Raw genomic sequence first — 26728 nt, 5'->3', positions numbered from 1 at the left:
AGTTGGTCATGTGTTTATCATAAGAATCTATCTGATGTAACCCAAGACATTCAGTGCTATTATAGTATACAGTAATGAAGGCTGCTTCATGCATTCTGCTACAGCTTTAAATGAGAACAGACTTCTCTATTATCTCCCACTGCAATGACTAATACAGGAGAGTGTCTAGTCTGCTACTACTCACGCACATGATAAAAATCCATTAGCACACATACAGAAGTTGAACTACTTTGATACAATAAACTAAGATAAGGAACTACAGTGCAACAATTGCTTTAACTGTATGACTGGTGCTGTGCTGTGTTTTAGAGCCACATGTTAAAAAAAAAAAATCTATCTTCCAAATTAAATCAAGATTACCTACCTATTTGTGCTCAGCTGTGAAAAAACCCAAAACAAAACAAAACAACCACAAAACCAAACCAAACATATTTGATTTATTTTATTTCATAGAGTTAAAATTAAAACCTCAAAGGCCAGTACAGCAAATCATGGCACTGCACCACAGCAGAATCAGCCCTGTGCCCGATGCGGCTGCGCTCACTTTAACTGCCAGCATATACTCAAACCCCAGAGCCCAGCCCTACTGAAGCTGGTGTTCTCCTTGACTTAAGCAGAAGCAAAATCAGATCACATTTCCTAAAAAAAACCCACCAAAAAGTAATACGCAGAACAACTAAGGCAAACGGAGTAACTGATTTATGGATTACAGAGATACTAACTACACTGGAAAACCCCATTCAAACACAGAAATTTTAACTCACCAGTCATGTCACGACACTGAAGATAAAAATCACGCAAGTCTCAGACAGAAGACAATCAAAATACAAGACAACTTTCTGCAGCATCCATCCCCAACCGTTCTGTCAAATACACAACGGCAACAGCACAAAGCATCTTTATGACAGGAATAAAAGGCTCTTTAAATGCTGCTTTTATTTTTTTATTGAATGAACCCACTCTTACACAAAGTTCATGCAACGATGTCTCGAGCTTTAGTATTGCCAAATTGTGTATTTGATTAGTCAACTATAGCTTGTAAGTCACACGCAGAACAATTTGAAATATTTATTAATTACATGTAATTACTTCATGTAGTAAGTCAGGTGGTTGATTAAGACGCTGAACTTTTTAGTATGTTAAGATATGTAGTTGTCAGGAAGATTAAAATTTTTTTCAATGTTTCACCATAACTGACCAAACACTTCTCTGCTCCAAGTCCCTGGCAAAACCCAAAGGAGTTAAGAACCAAAGCCACAGACTCCTCCCAGCTACAGTATTAGCATTTTGTGCAGTTGACTCTTCTCACAGAATTAGTAATCTTTACTAACAGTGTTCCTCCCTCCAAGGAAGCACATTGCACCACACCTCCCAATTGTTTTAGAAGTACATATATACAAAGACCATAGCTGAAAAAGATACCATCAGATGTGGCGAGTCCAGAGAAATCTTGCCCTAAATATTTTTCAAGTTTATTCATGAGAAAAGGGTGGAGAAAGAAACCACAGCTACAAGAAACACAAACTCATTTACAGGTTTGCAAAGCAAATCATGCCACCAACCTGTCACATAACCCATAGGAAAATGCAGCTGCAGACTCTCTGGATCAAGATATTCACTGTTGGATGAAATTAAATTGCCCAGCTACTATATCAGTTCTTAAAAACTGGTTGGGTTTTTTTGTCACTTTTAATCTGTCAGTCAGACAGGCACTAGATTAAAGTGAATTAGGAACTAACAAGAAGTCAGAGCAGAAAGCTTTAAAGTTTCTAAACTTTAACAACTTCTTGCGCTACTGAGCACTGTACTCATACATTGTTTAGTGCCTTGAAACGTACACAGCTGGTTATGGGCCATAAAAACAACTGCAGCTCTATCATTTTTTAAATATTTACTAATAAGATACACCAGAGTACAAAACCCAGAACTGTATTCCTGATATTCAGTCCTTTCTGTCAAAACACAGATTGACAAAAAGACCTACCTTCTGATAAAAACACTCCAGAAAGCTTTTACACTCTTGTTTTAAAGTACAGATCTGCCTTTTTTTCCTACCCCAAACATCACTCACTCTTCTCAACAAATAAGTAATCCAATGTTGCATAGGAATTTTAATTGTTTCCATAACTTCCATTACCTGCCAAAAAAGTACTTAGCATGACATATACAGGACAGGGTGCTTACGATACATGTATATTTAAAATAAAGTATGAACATACATATATATACACACATACATACATATGTATAACATACGACTTATGTGATAGTTAACTTCTGTATAGCTATAAAAACTAGGAGCCTTTGAAAGAGGCAGCTTTTATTCTTTGAAGTAACAGCTACGGTTCAAGCATACTTGACTCTCCGGCTCAGATTTACAGTTGAGTTACTACAGCTGAACTTCCTGCGTGCCATGTGAGCCAGGCTTGGTTTGGTGTCTGTCTCCTTGCGCGCTACTAGCCATGACAGATGCAAGTTCGCAGCGGAAATCCCTTGCATGAAAGGCTAAACTAGGATGCACTCCTTTGTATTTGCTGCAAGTACAGTCACACAGATCTCTGCAGCAGTCTCTGCAAGAGTTTGGCTGATGCAGGTGCCGTCACTGAAAGCCTGGCTCCTTTCCAGAGTTGTGTTGGGGTTTTGTTTTTTGTGTGGTTTTTTTTTTTTTTTTTTTTTTTAAGATCTTGTTCTGTCTACCCTTCCTCACTCTGCACAGTATTTCTTACCACAAATAACAGCCCTGGTTTCAGTGGGACCTTTGAAATACTCATCTTGTGGTAGAAGTAATTGCACAACACAAGCTGGTGGGGACATTTTCAGCATATTTGTACAACTTCATTTATTTAGTTATTAGGACCAGGTCTTAAAACAACAAAAGCTTTCTCTAGCATTTGTTTAAATAAACAATCCATTCAACATATCAGATGATTTATAAGTATGCAATATGCAATTACTGTGTATCAGTAAAATCCCTAAGGTAGTTGTAGTTATTTTGGCAAAAGAGCTTATAGATATTCCCCTGAGTAAATTGCATGGCAGCATAAGCCTGCTAGTAGGGGAGGTGTAACAATTCCATAAAACAAAAGTGCATTTAGAACAGTTTAATAAACAAGGGGAAAAATATCTGTGGGACTTACAGGGTGGAAACTAACAAAATATTATCTTCAACAATAGATATTTTTCCACCGATTTTTACAACTAAACCCAGCACACTGCAGCTTCTGACACCATTAGTGCTCAGAATTTACTTTTGACAGCATTTTTTGATTTGTGATGGGCGGTTTGTTTTTGCATTGTTATGGGCTGGGTGAAGCCTCAAAGTAGACATGCAGCCCTGTTGATAACATGTGTATTTTCCAACCCCGTGATAAATTTCCCATAACTGCTGGCCTGGAATATGACTTTCAGCAACTTGACTGTTTCACATTTGGCTAAAGCAGCATCAGTCCCTTTAATATAATAGCTCCAAGACTACAGATGGAAGACAATCATTTTCAGAACAGATTACTTTCAATGCTCAACTTCGGACTCCTATTTTCAGAAAATACTGACTGTTGCTTTCAGAAAGCCAAATCTGCCCTAACAGATTTTTTCAAGCTGGAAATCCAAAGTCAGAAGTTACTTTTGGAAGGTGCAGTTGGAATTTGAGTAACAATGTCAACAGTGCTGGATGTTAACAGCTTAGGAGAGGTTTTATTTTGTATGCAAATCCTAATAAGCGTACATATTTCAGTACTTTTGCATCACTACTGCTAAGAAGGTCTGTGCTGTTTTCAAAACCTAAAAAACTTGCCTTTCACAGCTGCAAAGGAAATGACAAGAGAAGAAAAACACAGCCAGTGTATATCAGCAATTAATTCCATCCACAACTGCCCAGCTGTTTGCGCATGGAGGAACCGGCCTGTTTCCTCTCCGAGCTTTTGCCACTGAAAGCTGATACGGTGCTTTCAGAGACGCAGGCTGCTGGTAACGCATGAGGAATGCACACAAGATCGCACAGAGCTGAAGAAGAAATGAAATCCAGACCAGAGCGCTGTGTGTCTGTGTTATGAGGATAAAGTTATCTGGGGGAGAGGGCGGTGGGAGGGGGGGAATGGGAATGGGGAACTGCCAGCAAAGTTAGGCTCAGCACACAGGATGGACACAACTGTCACTTACTGGCAGAGACAAGGTAGGACAGCCTCAGAAACCCCCGTGTGTACATGAGCTCTGCCAAGATGTTTTTACCTTGGCTGATGCCAAACAGGTAGATTTGGGGGCACTTCACAAAAGCTGTTACTTTTACTTGGGATCAGTGCTTTTACAATGAAGTTGCTGGAGACTTGGCTCCATCTATACTAGAGTAAGAAAGACTTACTGGTAAGTAATTACTACTTATTGGTAAATAATCTTACCAATGCTTGCAGCCCCAAAGCCCCAGAACTTAAGGCAGAATTCAGCCCTTTAGAGTCTCTCCTATGAATAAAATCCCCTCATGCCACCCCTGGGATTTCAGGAAAGGCACAGAGTATATAAAAGGAGGATGCTACCAGTAACGTCTACAAACCCTGCCCTGCCGAGTGCCTGGAAATTTCATCCCACTCTGGAATAAACTCACCAGGCTACCTGCACAGTTCACCTTTTTCCTCTAACATATTTAAAACAACAAACACAACATGTATTTTTTCCTCCCTTAACCCAAGCCAGCCCCCATTTAAAAATTCCAAATTATCCATATGGATTCCTTATTGCTGGGTAAAGCCACACAGAGCAAGACTCTTCTAATATATATTAGTGGCATTTTTTCTTCAGCTCCAATACCACCAGTTAAAAAGAACTCCTTCGATCTTTAGTAACAGCATGTCACCTTTTGATTTGCTGGACCGCTTACCCTGGGGCAACAACTCAAACTGCACACATATTCAGAAGAACAACACTAACAAGAAAATATTTGCACCTGACAATTTTCAAGACCAGTACCTAAGGTAAGAAATAACTACTGAAGGGCTATTCCCTTTACAGAAAGGCACGCTGAAGTACCATCTTGCATATTTTGCTGACTAAATTGCGTCTGGTAAAACTTGTGTCCCAGTGAGTGAAAAGAAAAACACTCTGCAGAAATAAGACTGTGATATTGTGTCCATACAGTAATGAAACAAATATGAGAACAATATTCTTTTAGCAAAAAAAACCGTGATGAAATATTTAAACATTACTTTTCAAAATATGGATATCTAAAGTTTAGACCCCTGCTTCAGGAAGACTGGTATCATCTCAAACACTTACACAAGTATGCAGTGTTATCACTGGGAAAATACTAAAAGCAGAGCACTTCCAGTAATTTACAGTTTCCCAAGGAAAGTAAATCCAAATCCTATGGCTGACTGGAAAGTATGAACTTGTATGAATGGCTTAAAATACTTTTTACTCCCTTGGAACCAATGACTTAGTTATGGGTAAACAGAAGCAGCACATCTTTTTTAAAATCAAAAGTATAGCACACTTTAGACAGCAAGTAATCTCACTATATTGTTGCAGGGATAGTTCCACTACTGCTTGAAAGCAAGAATCAAACTCATCATTCTTCCTGTAATTTCACTTTTAGCTGCCCAACATCAGGCAAATCCATCGGGGGATGATTTCTTACATTGCTTACTGTCAGCCACAGCAAAACCTGACTTTCTCACGTATTAGAAACATACACAGAAAGTTTCTGTATGTGATTAATCCAGTTTTATGTTGGGGAAGAAGGCACGGGTGGAAGCAAGGGCACACAGCAACAGTTGTACTGAGCAAATGCCAAGACCTCCAAGGCACATAGGCCAGCTCTCCAAGACTGTTAGCTCTTTTCACATGAAGTGTGAAATATAAATAATAATAATATATATTACTTATTACTTTTCCAAATATTGGGCAATACAAGGCAAAACTATACTTAAACAGCAAAACACAGAGAAGATTTTAATCTAAAAATCCCAGAAAGATTAAAGGCTTTATTAAACCTACCTCAAAATCTAAGGTATTTCAGCAAACTAGGGGATGGTGACAGTGCTGTAGCTGCTTTAAGAAATTAATGTAGCTTAAAAGTGACTCTCACCACACCAATACTTATTAGACTGGGTATTAAAACAGTAGTTATTGATTTCAAAATTGTTTCTCAGGCTGTTTTCAGCAACAGTTTGATAGAAGGCTGTGAAAATATTGATACGACGTTAAAAAGTGACAACAGACTAAGTTTTACCGCATCAGTAAAACTCAGCTGAGCACTACAAATAGAAAATGTTCAAGTGAATCTTGCAGGTGTATGTATGCCAAATGGCTAATGAAACACAACTGTTCGTTGACTAGTGTCTTCTCTTTTTACTTTTTCTTTTCCAGAGCAAAATTCTTTCTTGTGCAGCAAACCTATCCAGGATCTATGCATTGCTTAAAAGCATGGAAGATGTGTCCCAGAAGTAAATACCACAATTCTTCTGCTCTTAAGGATTTACCATTTAAATTTAGGCACGATGCTTCAAGCTGGAAATAAATTTAAGTGACTAAGGCTAAAATTCAGATGCAGAGAGGACTACCAAGCCTGCGTACCACTTACATCCCAAAATAGACTTACGCATGAGTAGTAGTGAAGTTTTAAGCGGTACATAGCTCTCAGATTTGCTACACAGCAAAGAATTTCACACAAAAAGAATGCAAAAGGGATTTAGAAAATCCCTAGTTTTCACATTCAGCCGTAACATGAGGAACTTGCATTTGCTCATGCCGAGAAAGTGCCCACATGAATGAATAGGCAATACATATCACTTACGTTGGAATAATTACTGAAATATGGAAGGTGCTTGATAGTGCCTAGAAATACTTACATTACATAATGGTTAAGGATAAACAGTACCCATCTGAACTTGCATGAGAAGTTCATGCTTTATCATTAAATAATTTGTGAGTCACTTGGGATGATTTTTCTCTCTCTGGAATTTGAATCAGGAACAAAGTTGCTCAATGTCTCAAAGTTCCCAGTGTGAAAGGAAAATTCCTAAGTCCTGAAGTAATGGTTTTCGTTTATCATTCATACTATGTATGAACTACTGAAGGTTAACATCTTCGAACTACTGAAGGTTAACATCTTCGAACTACTGAAGGTTAACATCTTCGAACTACTGAAGGTTAACATCTTCATGTTCAACATTTGTGTTCATGAATTCATTAGGTCCTAGACCACAATTCTTTTTGCCTAACTTTAGATATTTACATAACATTTTAATTCATTGTCTAATTAAAGTCTCTCTCTAGGATGGAGTCGTTTACTAGACTTCACTGGCTGCACTGTGTACTTACAGTGATTACAACAGAGGCACATAATTCACAAGTAGACATCCATATTGCAGACATCTCAAGTTATGCAAGACGCATACTGCTCTAAAACACTAGCAAGCTACGTGCAAGACCGAGGAAACACATAAGAGATCACTTAGCTATTTTGAATACCAAGAGGAAAAAAACCAGCAAATGGTAGATTTAAAAACAAGAGCCTACTCATTAAGTTCTTGCAATTCACATAGCACGACAGGTGCTTTCTACGGATCTCACTAACTTCAGAGGCAAAGGGGTCTTTTACATTGCTCCAGTCAACAAGCCATATTACATACTAATTTTCTGCATTGCAATACAACACAGTATAAAATGAGTACCTAGTGGTACCAAGCAAATACCAAGATCTGGCAACAGTAGTGTGACTGTAGACTAAAATATGCTGTGAGAAAATGTCACCAGGCACAAACAAGCTTTCAGAATACCAAGTCCAGGAGCTGCTAACATAACAAATGTTAAGTGAAAATACATGTCTGATTCCTTAAAAAATACAAATTAAAAAAAGGTCAACATGCAGGGAATAGAGTGGGAGGAAAAGTGAGGGGAGGAGGAACGGGGGAAATGTAGTTCATTTAAATTTTATTGGGTTTGTGATCAAAATACAAGCTTACTTGATTAGGAAAATGTTCGCTTTATAGTAGTCTCCATGGACGTACAAGTTTGAGAAAATGATGTTTAACAAGTTCCATAAAAGATTTTTAAAGCAACGATAATGCTTTCCCTGCCACTCCCAGTAAATGCTTAAAGCTAGTGTACATCTCGAAGACTGTCTTCTGTATTTTATTATTGCTATCAAGAAAGAAAAATGAACGAAAAAGTTAGCAAATGCATTACACAACTCACACTTCTGGACATCAACGTGGTACTAAAGTCTTTACATTTCAATGTTAGCATGACATGAAAATAAGCAAAGTACTCCTTTATACTAGAAATACTTTAACAGTCCATGTTGAAAGTTGACTTAAAGCAACAAACCCCTCACATCCATAAGCCCGATACAAATGCCTTGCTATACTCACTGCAATACAGTTTATTGCAGTGAAATATATTGAACGTATTGCACTGAAATGTATTTGGTAAAAGCTAATTTAAGCTCACCTCCTTATATGACAGCTAGATGATCTGGGGTTGAATTGGCATGATTCATGGCAAACATGCAACATTGTAAGTTACAGTGAAGATGAAAGGATTTTTGAATACTTTCCGAAATCATGCAAGCTTATCAGTACCCACCTACAAACATATGCTTTCTTCCATATGACACAACATGCACAAAGTAACAATGCAAACTTGGTGGTTTATGCTTTAAAGAGAATAGAATAAATTTATCGACAGTGTATCTCCCCAAAGCCTGAAGGACAGATTTGGTCAAAGACAATGCTTCCGTAGAAGTAACCTGACCTCTTTGGTAACCTTTCCTCATTTTATGATTCTTTGGTACCAAACTGGTATACAGCTGACAGATGTAGGAGAAGGCCTTTCGGCTGGTCTAGTGTATCTGTTTCACTGTAAAGCCACTTCACCAAGGTATTACAATTTTTATATGAATCAGTATTAAGGGTTTTTTTCCACAGTTACTTAGCTTTTCAAACATCCAGAGGCCATCAGCAACTTTATACACAATTGGTGAGATACAAGTTCTTCTCGCTTAGGATAAGTAGCTGAAAAAAATCCTCACAGCACACAGCCTTATTGCTTTGTGTAAGTGCTTACTCCTTACAAGGGCGATGTCATTGAAACAAGTGTATCAAACAGCTCTTTATTTTAATCAGGTATTTTACTCTTTTGCAGAGAAAGTGAAGTTCGTAAAATGCCCATTTCCTCTTTCAGCTCATGAATTCATATACTTATGATGAACTACTAGGAAAAAACTGATTAATTCCAGTGCAAACTTTTTACACTGAAGAAACTTAAAACATATTCAGTCTGCATGGAAAGTTAGGCACCTTAAAGAGGCTCTACCCATGGAATAACTTGCATGAAGCCACTATTAGTCCAAAGAATCTTTGTTCCTGAACCCTTATATCTGATGCCAGGATGACACTATACCTTACTCATTTTGTATCCTCTTATCAAGAAGTGTGTGTTATCAGCAATGTAAAAAAAAAAAAAAAAAAAAGTCACACACATCCAGTCTGATATGTGCCAGTCACAAGTTGCGTATGAAGGCAGGAGAAAATTCAGATTTGGCAGATTTCATAGTAGTTTACTTACTGATGATGCCATATTCACCACAAACTATGCTTCACCTACATCTTGTGGCCAGAACTTGACCAAAACTGAACAAACATTCACATCTAAATAAGCGCATGTCGGCAGTCACAGATTTTGACTATATACAGGTCATTTAGTGCACTTCACACAATATAGTCAATTTCAGTCCACTATTTCTTATGATCCAATTATTTATTGACATCCATTTAACTTAACAAAAAGTTACATTGTGGTATATTATACTGTTTCTGGTTATTAAATAAGTATATCTTTCACAAAGTTATATGATTACAGAACAAATGATTTTTTTTTGGATTTGACACCACTGGCAGTTTCAAGTCTGCAAGTTGAAGGAGAGGAAAAAGAACAGACCCAATTAACTGCATGTCCCACCATGAGCCTAAAGACCACCTATTTGAAATGTACATGTGCACTTTTCTCAAATCATGAGATAAATTATATATGTCCACATGTTTACCAATTCTGTGGTCTTTGTTCCTAATGAAACATACCAACTCGCCTGTACAGACCTGCTGGTCTGTGGTACGCTGACTATTTCTGGAATGCTTTTAATATATTGAAATTGCGTTTGCCTATTTTCCTGCCTCTGAACCTGCTACAATATTAAGTAACAGATTACAGTTGCCAGATCAGCATTGTCCCGTGCAGTTATCTTCAGATCTCTTGGGCAAATGTTATCTACTCCTGGCAATTTGCTACTTTTTCTTTCTTTTTTTTTTTTTTTTAAGTTCTAAAAATTTTTTCTACCAACATTTCAATTTGAGTCCAATTCTCAAAATATCCCCTACAAAGTGAAGTTCCTGCATTAAAATCTCTCAGGAAGGTCAACGTGGATACAAATGATATAGCTTTCATTCTGTGCTTTATCTTCGCTGAGCACTTCTTTTACACTTCATTCATCTATTAGCTCTCCAGTCTGTCTGGCAGGATGTCCATTTCTGATTTACTTGAAACGATTCAATTTAAATGATTTATTGTAGGCTCTCATATCTTTAGCAAATTGTTTCTCAGAGTATCTTTTGGCCAAACTTATTATACTTTAAAATTTAATTTGCAAGGGGGTTGGGGTTTTTTTTCCTCCTTTCTATTTTCTTTGGAAAAAAATTCAACTTTGAAAGATGTCTCGTTTCCAAGAGATTCCTTAACTCTGCTATATAACTCTCCTTACTTCTTAAAAATAAAACATAGCAGCAACAACAACTAAAAAGCTGGAAGTCTTTGATAGATGGTATATATTTTATCCAACTTCTAATTCACAGTCTTTAAAGAGCCGCTTTACTACCTGCAAGCTTCAACTTCCTTATAACAAGCATTCTCACTTTTATGACTGGCAAAGGCAGAAGGGTGGCATGGGAACCACAGTATTCAGTTCCCCAGCTCAGATGTTACCAGTGAACTTTCAGTTCAACCATACAAACATACTTATTGGGAGCCAGGTAAGAACCAGCTTTGCTATCCCAGACCCCATATGCCAAAGTACTGAAAGCGACACTGATGCTTTCTGAAGTCACTGCTTTCTACAAACTTGACTGGTATTAACAGGCTTCCTCCTTTGAAAACACTCATGAAATTACCTCCTTCCATACCTCTGTGGTAGCAGGTTACTGCTCCAAACATCAAGGCGATTCATTCAATGTATTATAACTAGGATTGGAACTCTTGGAATTACAATGTGTTTCATAATACCATGTGTTTCATAGTTTTTTGTTTGTTTGTTCGGAGTTTTTTGGGGTTTTTTTTGTTGTGTTTTTTTTTTAAGGAACACACATTCAAAGACTGCAAACAGAATGCAGAATTGTAATATTTGGGGGTTTGACTGCTTTAGCTTATTAGAAGAACTAACCTGATCTTAAGTTACAGCCTATGTCAAGGATAAATGGTCTATTGCCATCCTTGCAAGCTGAGAATAAACACACTTGATTCAGCGATCATCACTCACTGATTTGTGTAGTTGCACTACTGTTAATCCAGAAACATGGATAAATTGAAGTTAAATTTAAGAGAACTAATTATAGGTTACTCCAATTACTTGTATAGACAAGCTTCAAACTGAACCATTTGACACGAAACCCTACATATCTCTATGTTAAGGTGTAGACTCTAGGCAATAGCAGCAACTGTTGACCACTGAAAACAGTTCCTGAATGCAGAGCATAAAGAAATCAGACTTGCACTCACGCTATGTTAGAGACTTTTATACTCCCATCCCCTTCAACCAAGACTCTCCTCAGCCTAAAGATGACACAACACAAGTCACGTTTGTTTCCTAGCACTCCACACTGATAACCAGCGGAGACTGTAGTGTTGGAAAGTCTCAGTTAACAGCATAAGCCCTTTAGAAGGAACAGAATCAAGACAGCATCAGCTGCAAATAACTCAACTGAAATTGTTTTAACCTGACGTGCCAAGGTACACAACTAAGCCAAATCTTAAAACTAGTTCCACATTTAACAGATCCTTTTCTATGAAGAGTCACTGGTCATTAGCAGACAGAGAAACCCCTCATGTTACTACAACTAAACTATTAAGAAGTACATCCAGCTTCAGCAAAGGGGAAACAAAAAGCTCTATGTTTATTAAACTGACTTTCTAAATATCAACATTTGCTAAGGAGGTCATCATTACTGAATACAGTTCAAAGAGTGAAGGGGAAAAAAGAAATCCTAAAAACACAGGCTGTTGTTGAAATTATTAAATCAGTATTGAGTGGGAGAGAGTTTTAAGGCCTATAACTACTTTGGAAAAAGTTCAATTTTTAAACACTTATTCCTCATTCACTCCACTCAGCTCATGAATAAAGCCAAACCAGACTAGGCTGGATGAAAACCCAACAATCTCCACTGCAAAGTCACAGTGATGAGCTGATACAGGTCCAGCTACATTTTTTTTATGTTCACAGAGATTTACCACTTTTAAACTATCAGGGACAGACTTACTCCTAAGCTAAGGAGCAATTTAAAAAATTAAGTACAATGTGTTAGAGATAGGCTGACACATTTAAATCCATTTTGTTAATAGTTATAATGCTAGCAAAATAGAATGATTTTGCCTTTTGGAAATGGTATTTAATTTTAAGCTAGATATGTTGTAGTTATGAGCTTACTGATTTAAAATATGCCAGTCTGCAGTTTTAATCAGCATTTTCAGCTTTAACTCCAGCATCACACAGAAAGAGCTGAAATCTGATCACCACGTCACAAGCTCTGAATAATTATATCAACTTTTTCTTAGCAGAGCTGTTTTTCATTAATTCATAATTAACAGGATTTGATAACACATTTCATAGTATGACCTTTTAACAGCCTGCTTCTTGTGTCAATTGAAAAAGGACAAGTCACAGCTCCCACACTCAGCAGCACCCACTCCCTACAATTCCTTCTGGACATGCCCACCAAGCTCCTCTGACCCCTGCTGCAATCAGAGATTTTACACAAATGCTGTCCTCTTCCTCCTCCTGCCTCACATGAAACTGCTTTATCACACGGACTGAGGAATTTGACAGGGAATGAGATACAGAAACTTATCTGCTGCCAGCAAACTGTTTCCACGATAGGGGCATCGGATAAGGAAAGGGAAAACAGTGAAGAGCAATCCAACATTCTTCAGCATGTTCCAGGCACTCATGGAGAAAAAAAAAAGAAGAAAAAAAAAAGGAGGCGGGGGGAAGAGCAGCACCAACAATTCAGGATTTTAACATAATTAAAATAATGCCTTCAAAAGATAGGCTGGCTGGGAAAGCCTGAATGTCTTTTTCATAAATTCACAACAGAAGTAATATCTACAGAAATTCTGCACAAACCCAAGGATTAGCAGCATGCCTGAGGAAGCAGGATCTTTGCTTCAAGCACCCTATTCACATTTTGAAAGCCTGTGTGAATTTGGATAAGCCTTCCTTGCTACTATGGATCACAGAAGTAGCAGTAATTCTGAAAGTATCCTAGGGTGATGTTTTGCTGTTCTACTTTAAAAGCTTCTTCATCCTCAACTACTAAGCTCTCCTCCTCCAGCTTTCCATCACAGTGAGAGAAGCAGTGCAAGTGCAAAAGCTTAGTCTGATCATGCCAGAGAAACTTTGGTTTTGGCTCTTTTGAGACAAGACAATGATCAGCTTGGTGCTGAGACTACAGAGGAACAGGTTCTATTCTGTAACGGCAATCAATGTTGAAAATTATGGTGTTTTTAAAATAATTAAAACCACAATCAACAACCACGCAACCCTTTCACATGTGTAATAAAGCAACAGGAGCTACACACAAAGCAAGTGCTTTTTCAGGAGAAAGGCAACAACTGTAGAAACATTGAACAGGATCTCCTTTTGTCTTTTTTTTATATTCTCTGATTACTTTAGCTTGCACAATATATATCCCACATTGTATTTCATTTGTTTATGAGTGTCTGGGCAGAGCTCCAGTGCTTTGATGCAAGTGGTCACAGTGAACAACTCAGTTCAGTGTGAGCACTACCACCAGCAAGGAAAGCTAGAGAGGTGGAGGAGATACAGCACTGTCGTCACATCCAGTACAGGACAAGGCTAAGACCAGGCAACAGGAACTGAGTTCCAGAAAGTTTCTTCAACCTCGACAAGAAAGAAAGAGTTCAACAAATGAAGGTCTCCAGAAAAATACAATTGTCTTCATAATGAATGTACTTATCTTTTTCTAATCTGAATGAGAAAAACGCAGAGTGCAGATACAGTATGAACAAATATTACAGTCTGCAACTACAGATATTTATTGAGAAGATTAAGTCAAAGACTCAAACTTTTCTGCGCTGAAACTTCTCACGCTAGAACAAAAAAAGCTTCAAACTGCTTCACTGTAGAGAACAAGGTATCAGATTACATGTTCTTATGAAATGTGCATGAGCCCAACTGTGTGTTTAATTTTGTTTTTGTTATCAGACTGCAAGACCAACTTTTTTTTAGGAGTATTTACTGGAAACAGGCATTTAAGTCAGAAATACACTTGGATCACATATTCTGCTTCATCATTCATGCAGACAGGATTATCTAGAGTCACCAACATTTGAAGAGCCCCACCTGGGTGACTTAAATGGCCCCAATTAAAAATCTGACCAAGATAAGAAAGTTCACCCTGACCATGACGCTCAGAGGGGACAGTAAAGTCACATTTAACAGGAGGATCCCAGGCCTCTAGGATGCTAAAGTATGGTTCTGTCAGGGCTGGTAACTGATAGAAGAGAGAATATGATCTTTCCACATTTACATGAAATGTTATATATGCAGGAGTAAACACTTATTAAACAGTTTCCCTTGCTCAAGCCTACTAAGCAGTGTGCCTAAACAGATTTCAAGCCAATGTTAATCCCAATTCCTCCTTGCTGGACTGGAAGGGTAACGGCTGGTAGGAAAATGGAGACAGATGTGTTGAAAGATGCACTGGGGAGAAAAAAACAAACAAACAAACAAAAAACACTCGAGAGCATGCTTAAAATAGTCTCACAAAAACCATCTAGCCTCTCTCTAGGCTTAGAAAGCCCAGGGGCTCAAAAGCACCAAGCAGCCTGGTTAGAAACATGACCTTTACCAGTGCTGCTACAGTCATCCTGCAAAACAGGTATGCCCCCATTCCCTGTGTGTGTGCACGTGACAGGGAATGGGACACTAAGGACTAACACTTTAAGTAGGGTAGAGACAAATTTTGGTCAACTCTACATTGGTAATGTGCAAAAATACTTTGGTAACTGTCCTACTCTGCCCTACCTTGACCTCTTCCTCAGTACTATGTATAAGGGGATTTTAAAAGTCTAATTTCTAGCAAAATGAGTAACCGGGGCATAGAAGTGTGCTTCATAGAGAAAGGCATTAAAAAAGCATTTAAAAAAGAACAAAATCAACTTTACGAACTTGCTGAATTTTAAAGTAGAGTTTTGTGAGATCGTTTCAGAAAATGGCCCCAACAGGTCCCTTGAATGTTTTAACAGTTCAACGTCTGAGCCCTCCTCACATGAACCATGTGGGACAACAGAAGCTGAAGGGAATGCAGCTTGCCAAACAGCTAAGAGCCAATACAATTTTATTTAACCAGGTTAAATGGTTGGGGGTAATGCATCCAGCCTCTCTGTATTTCAGGGAGAGCTTGGGTTATTTTTTTAAGAAAAATCAATTCAGGTGATAAATTTGAACACAGATTTAGACTAATCTTTCATCTTACTGTATTTTTGTACCACTTGCTTTTAGACTGTTCCTTAGACAGAGCAGGAAATAAAAAGGCAGTTGTTTTACCATGTTATCCCATCGTTATAATGCGATGCACCAGACTGGAGTTATTGAATAAGCTCATAAACCCCCAGGTTACATTCTTCTTCATCTGCAGCCTTGCCTTTCAAGTGAGCTTTACTCTTATTAAAAGGACCAGAGGCTGTCCTCAGGCATACCCTGTCTTTGAAGATGAAGTCCCAGCTACATTTCATGGAAAAGACCTCTCAGTTCATACCTTCGCCAAACTGCGTAGCAGGTTTAAACAATTACACAAGACAGTGGATTTAGATTCCAGGCTCCTCTTACTCAGTCTCAAGTTTTAAAAAAATAATATTTTTCTTTCTGCTAGGGCACTCCTGAAAAAATGTTCCAAACAGTGATGATCCAAAGGCATTAAAGAAAAAAAGCTACAGCTTAAACAGCATGACAGATTATGTATAAAGAAACCCTTCCCATATGGAAAAATTTTTTAAATTTTACATTTCTTTTCAATATGCATTAATCAGAAAGACAGTAGTGAATTCTGACTGCTTCAGAGAGAAGAGAATCAAAACTCTTGGGATATATTACACAAAAAAGAGCAATTACAATGAAGGAAGAACAATCCTATAGTTTCTTTTAAAACTTAACTATTAACAGCGTTTTCTTAAATGGCTGGGAAAGTCTGCAGTTTGGAGCCAGCCACATGTTACTTATCAATGCTTCAAATGCAGGGTGAGTAAGAAAGGCCATGTCTGGTTCCTTTTGCAATAGGGAAAAATCTCTTTTGAAGTCTTTCTGAGGGACTGACGGGGGAGAAAGTGTCAGGAAAAGGATCTGACAGGTTTTGCACAGTGAGGGGCAAAAAAATGTCTGGAGTAAAATCTCTTGTCTAAATTGGGCAAAGAGATAGAAACCTCTCCTTCAGCACTAGAGACGCCAGATAAAAAGTCTGGACTCCCTTATATCTTTTTTCCAGCCACACATGAATTCCTTTTTATGCTTTTTGCCAGCTTCTCATCTTACCAGGAGCCTGCAGGAGAGGCTAGTCCAGCACCGAAGGGAACGCAGCCACTCTGGGGCTCCATATACAGCAGTGCATCTCCCAAGATCCCAGGAAAACAACTTGTATTTTTAACACCCCAAGCATCACCAAAGACCTCAATATAAAGGTGGAAGCGATTGCGTGAATGATCTTAAAGCAAAAGTCAAAGGACCAAGAAATTACTCTGTTTCTTGAAATGAAAGGCATTATCAATGAACACGTCACTGCCAATATCACTGTTTCGCTCTGGGACAGGATTTCTCTCCTGTATTTTCAATTCTGTACAAACAACTAACCTGAGAAGTTCTGCATCACCTGCAATGTAAGCATAATTATCCACCAGCAGGTCAAAAACTAGATACATTTCTTTTTTACCAGCACTGTAAATTGCTCTGCCCTTTCTTTTAAATTCCCACACTCTTGAAGACACCAAACAAAAAGAAAACATCCGTTATATTTCCTCAATCACAAAGATAAATGCTTGATATAACCAGTCTGTATTAAAAGTAGAAATTTGAAAGATTAGTTCTATATAAACTGTACTCTTACCTGTAGCAAACTGCTTTTGCATGTGTTGCATGAGCAACCTACACAGCTAAAAATATGCAAACTTATCATTAACTCAACAGGGCAGAAAACTCCAGAGTTCACTACATCATCACTCACAAGTAACAATTTCATGCACTCTTAGTGGAAGAAGGCAGCTTAGCACTATTCAGTTTGAAGTGCACAGAAGTATGCACTAAGCTTTATTAATAAAAGCCATTTTCTTTACATTTTGATAAAGAGATAATGTTTTGACTCCTTCCTTGCTTCTGCCTCATAGCATTGCATTTACAAGGTACATGTAGCATTTCACAGGCAATATTTCACAGCAAATAAAGGAGAACTTTCCCCAGCACAAAAAAAAGTTACCCCAAAAGAATCCTAGCCAGGTGTTAGCAACAGAATTATTTTAATATAGTCTTTTTAGTTACATAACAGGCATGAAAATGTAAGTTGTAACACTGTCTTATTTTAATGAAGGACTGGGGAGCTATAGAAAACACCAGTAGAAAAAAAAAATACTTCAGATGAGTGACTAGGCACTGAAATCCCTAAAACGCTGCACTGCAAGAATGTTTGCCGCCTTTTATAAAAACAAAGACTACAATACAATATACACTAGCTATACCACAGTAAGACTTGTAAGACATAATAGTCAGAAGTGTCTGAAAAAGGTATGAAAAAAAAAAAAAACCCCAGTTCCTCACTTGTGAAATATAGGCTACTGCTCAGGTTTTGCTGTCTTCATACTCCTCCTTTTGCATCCTTACGAACTGTACATGTAACGGTTAAATAAAGTGCTGAAGTCTGCTAATTACTGTGACAAATGTCAAAGCTGCAAGCACCACATTCACTCATCTTCGATGATACTTATCATCAGCTGGTCAGTGTACCCAGTTGTACAAACAGGGAATATCCACCTCACTGGGGCTGGAACTTGCAGGACACCTCAATACCCTTACACATAAGATGTTCCATTACATATTTAGAGCAAATATTATGCAGTACTGTTCAGACTCTTGCACACATACCAAAGCTAAGGTACAATTTCATCCCACAAAAGTATTTTACACAACATTAATAAGATTGAAGTTATTGTGGGGTTTGTCTGTGCTTTTTAAAAACACCACTAAAGTGGCAGTTTGCCAATTCAGTTCCCCTCCTCTCCCTTAAAATCATTACACTAAATGATGAGCAAGAACACAGCCAAGAATTCAGACAGCAAAATGTTTTAGGTACCTTGATTTTTTCCACAGCTCTCCTTGCTCTAGTAATGTAGCTGACCTGTAAAATAAAACAAAGATTACTGACTCCTGGTAGGCTTTGCAATATTACTGGAATACAGTGTACATTTAAAACTTAAGAAAGCATTAACACATCATTTAGTTTCTTGAACTTTTTTCAGAATATTTCATTGAATTGTTTTAATTTGTTATCCTATAATGCATTTTTCATATACAAAAATCTCAAAGGGAAGCCTCATTTAAGAGCGCCTCATTGGGAATTTCGCCATTTTGCCTCATGCACACCAAGTTACAAACTAAAGTAAAATCCAGCCAACCTACTGCATTTTTAAAATAGAGCATAACAGCCACAATCCACAATCCTCTTCTAGCCCAGCAGAAGTTAAACTCCAGAGCAGCCACTACGCTGCCGAGTGGGCAGGCTCCGGCCGGGTGGGGAGCCGGAGAAATGAACACAATACCTCTCTTTGAAGGTTGACAACTGCTGGTGTGCAAAGTTCATAAGGAAACAACTGCCTTGCTCTGACCCTTTCCCACCACTGAGCAGCTATGAGTTTTCCTCTTGCCTTCATCTTCTAACATGAAAGTAAAATGAATAAATAAAATAGCAATTGTTTACTTCTATCACCTTTTGTCTTCTCAGTCTTTGAGCCCAAGTTATCTTCAATCAAACCTGACAAATCTATTTCCATCATCTTCCCTTTCCCCTCAACCACTCCTACAAGGAAAAGCAGTTATTTCCCGGGGGAAGAGGGCCAGACTCCTTGACTTCATACATGCATACAAAACATATGCTACATTTTCTTTTTTAAGATCTATACATGGCAAATTAGACATTTTATGCATTGTGAAAACACTGAGCTCAGCCTACCATCAGGCACAGGCAGTACTTCTCACCAACCTGTTAACCCATTTTTAAGCATCAGGTTGTAACAGCCTCTTTCAACCATCACCAGCTTTTCCTTTTTACTCTTTCATGACTTCAATACAGCATCCTCAAGCATTACTGTTTAGGTCTTCTCAGTATATTGTACTACATATACTTCATCAGTTTCAGCATTTCAGCAGGCTGGCTATCCCATTCCCCATCATCACTAAAGGCTGGATTATTCGATGTTCTCTATGAATTTCAGCAGTAAAGAATTGACTTCCAAAAAAACAGCGTCCACAAAAAGAAGGCAAGTAGAATTATACAAAATTACTGTAAGACATTATTGTCACATGATACCACGAAGCAAAAACCCAAAACTTCCACTAGAACCACGGTTTAAATAAGATGTTATTGCATGTGTGCTCAAATTGTCTATTTTCCCTGAATTACTTTTTACAGAAAGTCAGTTCCTTGCTCGCTTGAGAAATATATGTTGCCACAAATACGGCATTATTTTCAGCAAGTTCATGCTTAGGAATAAACAATGTACTTACACTCAGTATTAATACAGGTAAACAGCCACAAAACTATTTCATCTACTTTTAGACCTGACAGAAGAACAGATTTAGGGGACAGAATCAGCTCTAGACAGGTGCTCTGCGTGGGGCTTGGGCAAATTTGCTTATTTTGCTGTCCTGCCAACTGCTCCCTGGCAGAGCATACAAAGCAATGGCAGTGACTGGGGAAAGAGGAGGAAGTATATTGGCACCAAAACGTTGTGTTAGAGCAGGAGCCCTCCACAGCATCAGGAATTTAAACACTTAAACATGACTGTTTATTCTTGGCATGAGTACAGTTTATTTTTCATCTACTTCACACTGCTAGAGATAAGGGAATGCTATTTCTATGCAAGTTCCTGATAGGCTATTTTAAGCATAGCCGTCACCCACAAGAAGAGATCCCGTCTTGCAGGCTAGCAGCTACTGTTTCTAGAGGGCATAAGTAGACCACTCACAAACACAAAAATTTCACATTCTCTCCAATTTTGTCAGCTCTGGGTCTGATAGCATTGGTTGGCAGAATGTAGAGATGCCCGTTTATGATGGTGTTTAACACTACTTTAGCTCCCTTGGAGTTGCACAGCACTGCTCACTCCCATGGGGACCAGCATAGCCCCAAGTAAGCGATGGCCAGCTTGCTCAGCTGTCTCACCACCTCTGGGCACTGGAGAAGTTGAAGACTCCACAGCTCTCAGCAAAAGGAGGCAGTGGGGGAAACAGCTGAAGCCAGGAACTGTGACACTCCAAACATCATAGGCTTTTGAGCAGATTTTTTTCTGCCCTTTGTCACAAGCTCTTTGCTACAATCCCTTTCTTCTTCTTCATGTCCTTTCTCCCTAGTATCACTCAATGCAATTTCACAAGCTCTTCCTCTCTCCCCAAATCAAAATTCTCATTATTAAAAAAAAAAGAAAAAAAGAAAAAAAACCCAAAACAACAACCCCCCCCCCCAAAACAACAACAAAAAAACCCCAACAATTGTGAAACTACTATGCCATTGGTGCCATGACCTAATTCACTCTGCTTAACCCATCGGGGCCTTTTCATCCCACTCTACACAGCCCTTGAATATAGGCAAGAAACTCTTTGACACAGGCACTGGCCAGCAGTTGTCTTCCCTATGCTTAGCATTGTTTAGGCCATATTCTCAACTCTTATTCATTAAATGCCTCTGTGGCCAAAATAAAATTATACATCTAGTAACAAAGGATGTAGATTGTATCAAGAATGGGAAAAAGAAAATCTGAAAAGGAGTAACAGTCACACAGTAAAGAACCAACTCAAAGCCAGCTTTCAGATCAGGGAAAATAATAACTGAAAGACATTACTGAATGAATAAATTAGGAAGAGAGATGGATTTTAACTCAAGATATGACAGCAGTAAGACAAATATTGAATATGAGCAGCTTCAAAAAAATTTGGAATACATCTGAATTAATGCATTATGTCAGAAATCAGACATATTACACAAATCTTAACAGGATATTGAAAAGGCAAGTACAAATTAAATGTTAAATGAGGGCTTCAGCCTGTAGGACAAAAGCATTTGTGTGTCAGAGGTACCATTTCTCTTCTTGAGAATTAAAGTGCTATCTGAGAGCTAGCTCTCTCCTGCTCAGAGAAGCAACATTTTAGAGCTGCATCCAGAAACTATGAGTAATCACAATGACGGATAGTCAAGGAACTGATGGGATATCCCAAAGAAACACCTCCTGGAATGAAAATACAGTCTTCTTCAACTACTCCTATTATAACGGCTGATAAGAGTATATTAGGAAAATACACTTCTGGTTTGAATCCAAACCTTGAGTATAAAAAGCAAAGCCCTAATAAATATTTAAGAGAATTTTGAATTCCAAACTGAACAGTTGGCAACTAATTTCTTTTTTTAACAAACAAAACCATCAAAAGATTGTGCAACTCTAAGAGCCCTTAGGGAAACAATTGGGAATTTTTCATAACATGGTATTTCCTTATACCACTGACCACAGGAATGCAAACAGTTCCACCAAACAGAGACTTCTTCATTGGAAACAACTGACAATCTAACAATGTTTCCATCTTTTCTACTCTCAGCGCTCAGCATACAAAATAGATGCTATAATAGGATACAGAAGTGTACCAGGGCCACAAGGTATCTTCACTAAAACTCAGCACCTGAGAAGATTTACAAGAAAATATTTCCCAAGGGTTAGAGAGAGAGAGAACTTCTGTTTAATTATCAAGCATCTTTGTCTAATCAAATTTTTTTTTCTGTTGCAATATCTACTTATTTGTTGGATTTTCCCAAAATACTGTTAGCATCCCTATCAACCAGAAATAGACCCCTAGCCCCAATCATAACTCAGTATATCAGCAACAAGGCTCAGTCCTCCAGCATTCCCTGACAGTAAGGCAGGTGATGCTAGTGAGGAGCACCGGCACGAAAACATTGGCTGTTACTCAACTTGCCAAGTGGAAGAAAAAGCAGTACTACTGGTAGTATATCCCTTGTACCTTACTCAATATCCCCCATGTTAGTCTAATGAAGATTTCCTCACCAACTTCTCTGTTTGGGATTATTGTTTGAGCAATGCAAACTGACACTATGAATCCCCTCAAAGGAAGCTGGAAATGTTGGTGTATCGGTATGGGCAATGGTACTCTTCGTACTCTCAGCCTACCAGCCTTCAGATCCTGCATGAGGAGACCAAGTATCAGAGATACCCCAAGGGAAAGGTAAGACAGGCATTACAAAGGACTTAATTTTCTTGGCAGCTAATTAACAAGTAACTATCATGGAGAAAGCAATTTACACCCTGTGCTGAGCTTCACGCTGCGAGAGAAGAGAAGGAACATAACCAATGGTAAAAACAGAGTATCATCAGAATTCAGGAAGGCATCAGGAATGCTAAAAGGTACTAATTGGCACCCTGACAAGTATCTGTCATTGCAAATTTGCAACTCAATTAAGCCAAGATTTTAATCAGGGCTACAACTGTACTTAATTCTCTCCATTGCAGCTGAAGGAAAGCAAGGGGAACAAGTCATAAAAACAGAACAAAACTGAAATGTGCTACAAAGAGACCAAATTGTTTTCAGAAGGAAAAAACAAAATAAACAAAACCCATGAAAGACAAAGCTTTATGGAGTTAGTGTGCCAAACAAGTCAAGAATTTTGGATGGTAGAAAAGACAGACAAGTGTCTTAACTTCAGATAGAGACGGTAAAGAACTTTGCTTGTGTGGAAGAGTGTTTACAATCTATAGCAGAGGGATTATTACCCTGGTAGTCAAGGAAACCACTCTTACAATTACAAGATTTCAAATTTTGGAATTCCCCTTTTAGGAGGGAACATGGGAAAATCCTCCATGCTCTTCAAAAAGGAGAATGGGATATGGCTCTGGTATCCCATGTGCGGGCGAACGGGGCCAGATGGCTTTGACAACAAACTCATCCCAATGGCACCCTGGAGGAAAAGGTCACTGTCATAAACGAAACGTGTCTGTACTGTACTTTATCTTCTGAGACAATAAGTGATAAAATAGCCATTGCAAGTCTCCCATAATATTTTCACATACAAAACCATTTTTCAGGGGTTACTGAACAGGAAGCTAAAAATCTCAAGCTAGGCTTTGTTTGAGCTATTGCATCTCTTGATTTTTTTCTTTCAGAGATGCACATTGAACTCTCAAAGCGCTGACCTTGCATCACAGCACATTCTTGGTGTTGCAGAATTCAGCTTTAGAACTAAAGTTACAAACATATGAACCCTCCCCCTCCTTTTTAGATCATGCTAAAGATCTAAACATAAATTATACAAAGAAGCAGCTTGGTTTAATTACAAATAGTACACCAGAAAATTATTTTTCCAGTTACTATCTTAACTAGATAACCAAAAAACCACATCAGCTGATATGCCAAAATCTGTGCATTTAGAAGACTACTCAAAAACTATTTTTTATTTTTATTGCTGTCAGCATCCTAGAGAAAAACATGCACCAAAAGCTTTTCAATTTAATCTTACTGGTGATGCTACAGAGAACTACCCAAACTCTGCAGACTTTAAGGCAGGGCAGTAGTTAGAGCACACCGCATATTTCCACAATTAGAACACAGTAACACCAAGCTACGCAAGAAATGATTTGCTGGTTTTCATTAAGAAGCACAGTTCATTTTTATTTTTTCCTACAGTCGCTACACCAAGATGCATGTTCAGAAAGGCAAGAAACTATTGGGCGGAGTCTATGTAACACTTCTACTCAAGTTGAATTGGCACTACAATCAGTGAAAGCGTTGGTGCTGATAAGGAAGCAGAGATTGATTTTAGAAAAATGTTGCAAGTCAAAGCTATTGAAGAATATCTGAAAAGCTTTAATTATGACTTCTGGCTGAATGAAATACATATGAAAATGAAGATGCTCATTCACACTTACCTCATGGTTTATAGTTTATAATAACTTGCTATTCTATTTTACCTGATAAATCCCACTACTAAAGGCTCAATGCTCAGCAATTCAGTGTTGTAAAGAATATAGCTGCTGTCTGGTATTACTCTAATTACTGTGTCTCAGCAAGACTGTAAAAATAGTTTCAGATGGGGTATTTTAATTACTGCATTATTGAATTTTCACATAAATACAGTCCGAGCACTGGGAAATGGCAGTTTCAGACATCATCTGAATGGTCTTAAGGATCTGGATGCTGGGTACAGTTCTGCAACAGGCATCTTAACTGGCCTCAGGAAAACAAATTTCAGCATTATGTACTTCTGTTCCCCTCACCCCCTTAAAATGAGATGGAGTCCCTCCTGAGACTGGCATTAGTCAAGCTGTATTCATTCATATTTGTTAATACATTGCATCTCTTTCAGTGACAGGTACTTCAAGCCAGACAAAATACAAGTGCCAACCGTGGCTTCAAAAAGCCTGTCAAGGGGAGGTAGACAGTGTTCCTTTAGCCTTCATTATGAAAAATGAAAAAGCATACGTTAAAGCTACACACAATACATCTAAGCAAAGTCATTTTCAAGCTATGCCCAAGGTTTGGGTAACTGTGAACAAAAAAGACACCTAGCATTTTCCAACTGCTATTTAATGCCCCTGAACTTGCATCCTAATCTTTTTTCACCTCTACTTTTTTTGCTGCACTCTATATATATTCTGGATTCAGACTCTTCAGATTTTAAATCTCTACTGGAAGAAAACAACCCACATATATCTTACATTCCTTCTTTTTAAAAAGCAAATGAAATGTGAAAGCCTGGCGTGACTCCTTCCTCACCTTTTGTTAGCACAGGTTTCCTGCTTTCTTCTTGTCCCTGAGACAAAATCTCTTTTCTCCTTTTCTACCAGTCTTTCAGTGTGTACTCCAACTCATTAGCTTTTGCTACAATCTCATTACTGTCATCAGATTTAACCTATGAATATGTCATACTCACTCCACATTTTAAAAGTTGCTCTCAGTTTCTCACCTGAAACCATCCACTCCAACCACTCCTCCCTAGCGGTTTACAGGATCCCACCCTCAGCAATACATATTCATTCAAAAATGCCAAGACTGCTAACAGTTTTAAGAAATCCCACCCTCCACCCATTGCAGGTCCCTCCTTTCATGCTTCGCTCCTATTTCTGCAGTCAGTTTTCAGCACCATCCCCTGCACTTACAACACTTCATCTTCGGCCCGCTCCTCCTCTTCCATTGCCATGTGTGCTCTTGGTATGAGAATTGCCCCTAAGCATCGCTTTGGCTAGCCTCCTATAAATAATAAATACAATAGCTTACCACTAGGAAACAGCCCTGCACCTATCTAGCACTTTCTATTCTCAATCTGACATCCACAAGAGAACATTTTTACATTTTACTCACCTCAAATTTGCAATTGGAAGCAACTTTTTGGTGCTGTATGCAGACTATCTACCTCCTACTCTGCCCAAGACACCCACTACAGCATCAAAGCTTCAGGAAAGGAATGGGCACTTCAGGGAGCAAGACCTCTGCTCCCTTGGGCTCCACCTCTCACACAAGGAAAGAAGACCAACTTCCCAACTCACTCAGGTATGTGCATTTGATATACCATTCTCATTCGACTTGCACGTAAAAAAAAATATAGTTAAACATTTGAAGTTATAGTACTGGTACAGCGATAGTGGTGTGCCTAAGGATAAAAAGCAAGGCAAGTTTCATAGGGCATCTTTCCATGCTTTTTCATATAAAGTAACAATAAGATCTAGCACATTCTCACGCGACATTTCATTTCACAGCATGGTTTTTTTGCAAACTGTCTTTGCCAATTCACTCCTAAAAATGTCCACTCAGGATGTTTTTACTAAGAAGAGATGCTAGCTAACTTGATGCTTCGACCACCTGAGTAGCCAATTCCTTTCTAATCTCACCTTTTCCTTTAATACTATGTTGTTTTTATTTCTAAGCCATCAAATCTACAGCATCTCTACATCTGCACCAGCACACAGTTTTCTCTTTCAGCTATGAAGCTGAAACATTACTTCCATTCTACTTCAGTAACATTACTTCTGAGCATTTCCAGCAACGTTACTCGCATTCTGCATCTCTTTGACACAGTCAGAACTTGCCTCATACCGTGCCCAAAAACAAGAAGAGAAGAATGGAAATAAAAATGAAGCCCTGCAGCTGAAGTTTCAAGGGGATGGACAGGATTTTCCCAACACTCCCGAAAGTGATTGA

The 26728-nt window shown here is 38.4% G+C and overlaps 1 protein-coding gene across 7 annotated transcripts in view; it reads right to left on the bottom strand.

Annotated features, from left to right (window-relative positions):
* Positions 1-26728, bottom strand: part of ADD3 (adducin 3) — a 102323-nt gene that overhangs the window by 47731 nt on the left and 27864 nt on the right. For 3 of the 7 annotated variants that reach the window (XM_069796938.1, XM_069796935.1, XM_069796942.1), the window contains exon 2: positions 18609-18653. The exons of 1 other annotated variant lie outside the window; for it this stretch is intronic. The gene's annotated coding sequence lies outside the window, so the exon portion shown is untranslated. Of the gene's footprint in view, positions 1-760; positions 864-18608; positions 18654-25689; positions 25781-26728 lie in introns of all 7 variants that reach the window. 3 more of the 7 variants (XM_069796939.1, XM_069796940.1, XM_069796937.1) reach the window with 3 other exon arrangements.

Source organism: Haliaeetus albicilla, chromosome 11 (genome assembly GCF_947461875.1).
Source record: "Haliaeetus albicilla chromosome 11, bHalAlb1.1, whole genome shotgun sequence".
In the NCBI taxonomy this organism is placed as follows: domain Eukaryota; kingdom Metazoa; phylum Chordata; class Aves; order Accipitriformes; family Accipitridae; genus Haliaeetus; species Haliaeetus albicilla.
Note: the sequence above shows the minus strand (reverse complement) of the source record. Positions and strands in the feature narration are given on the sequence as shown.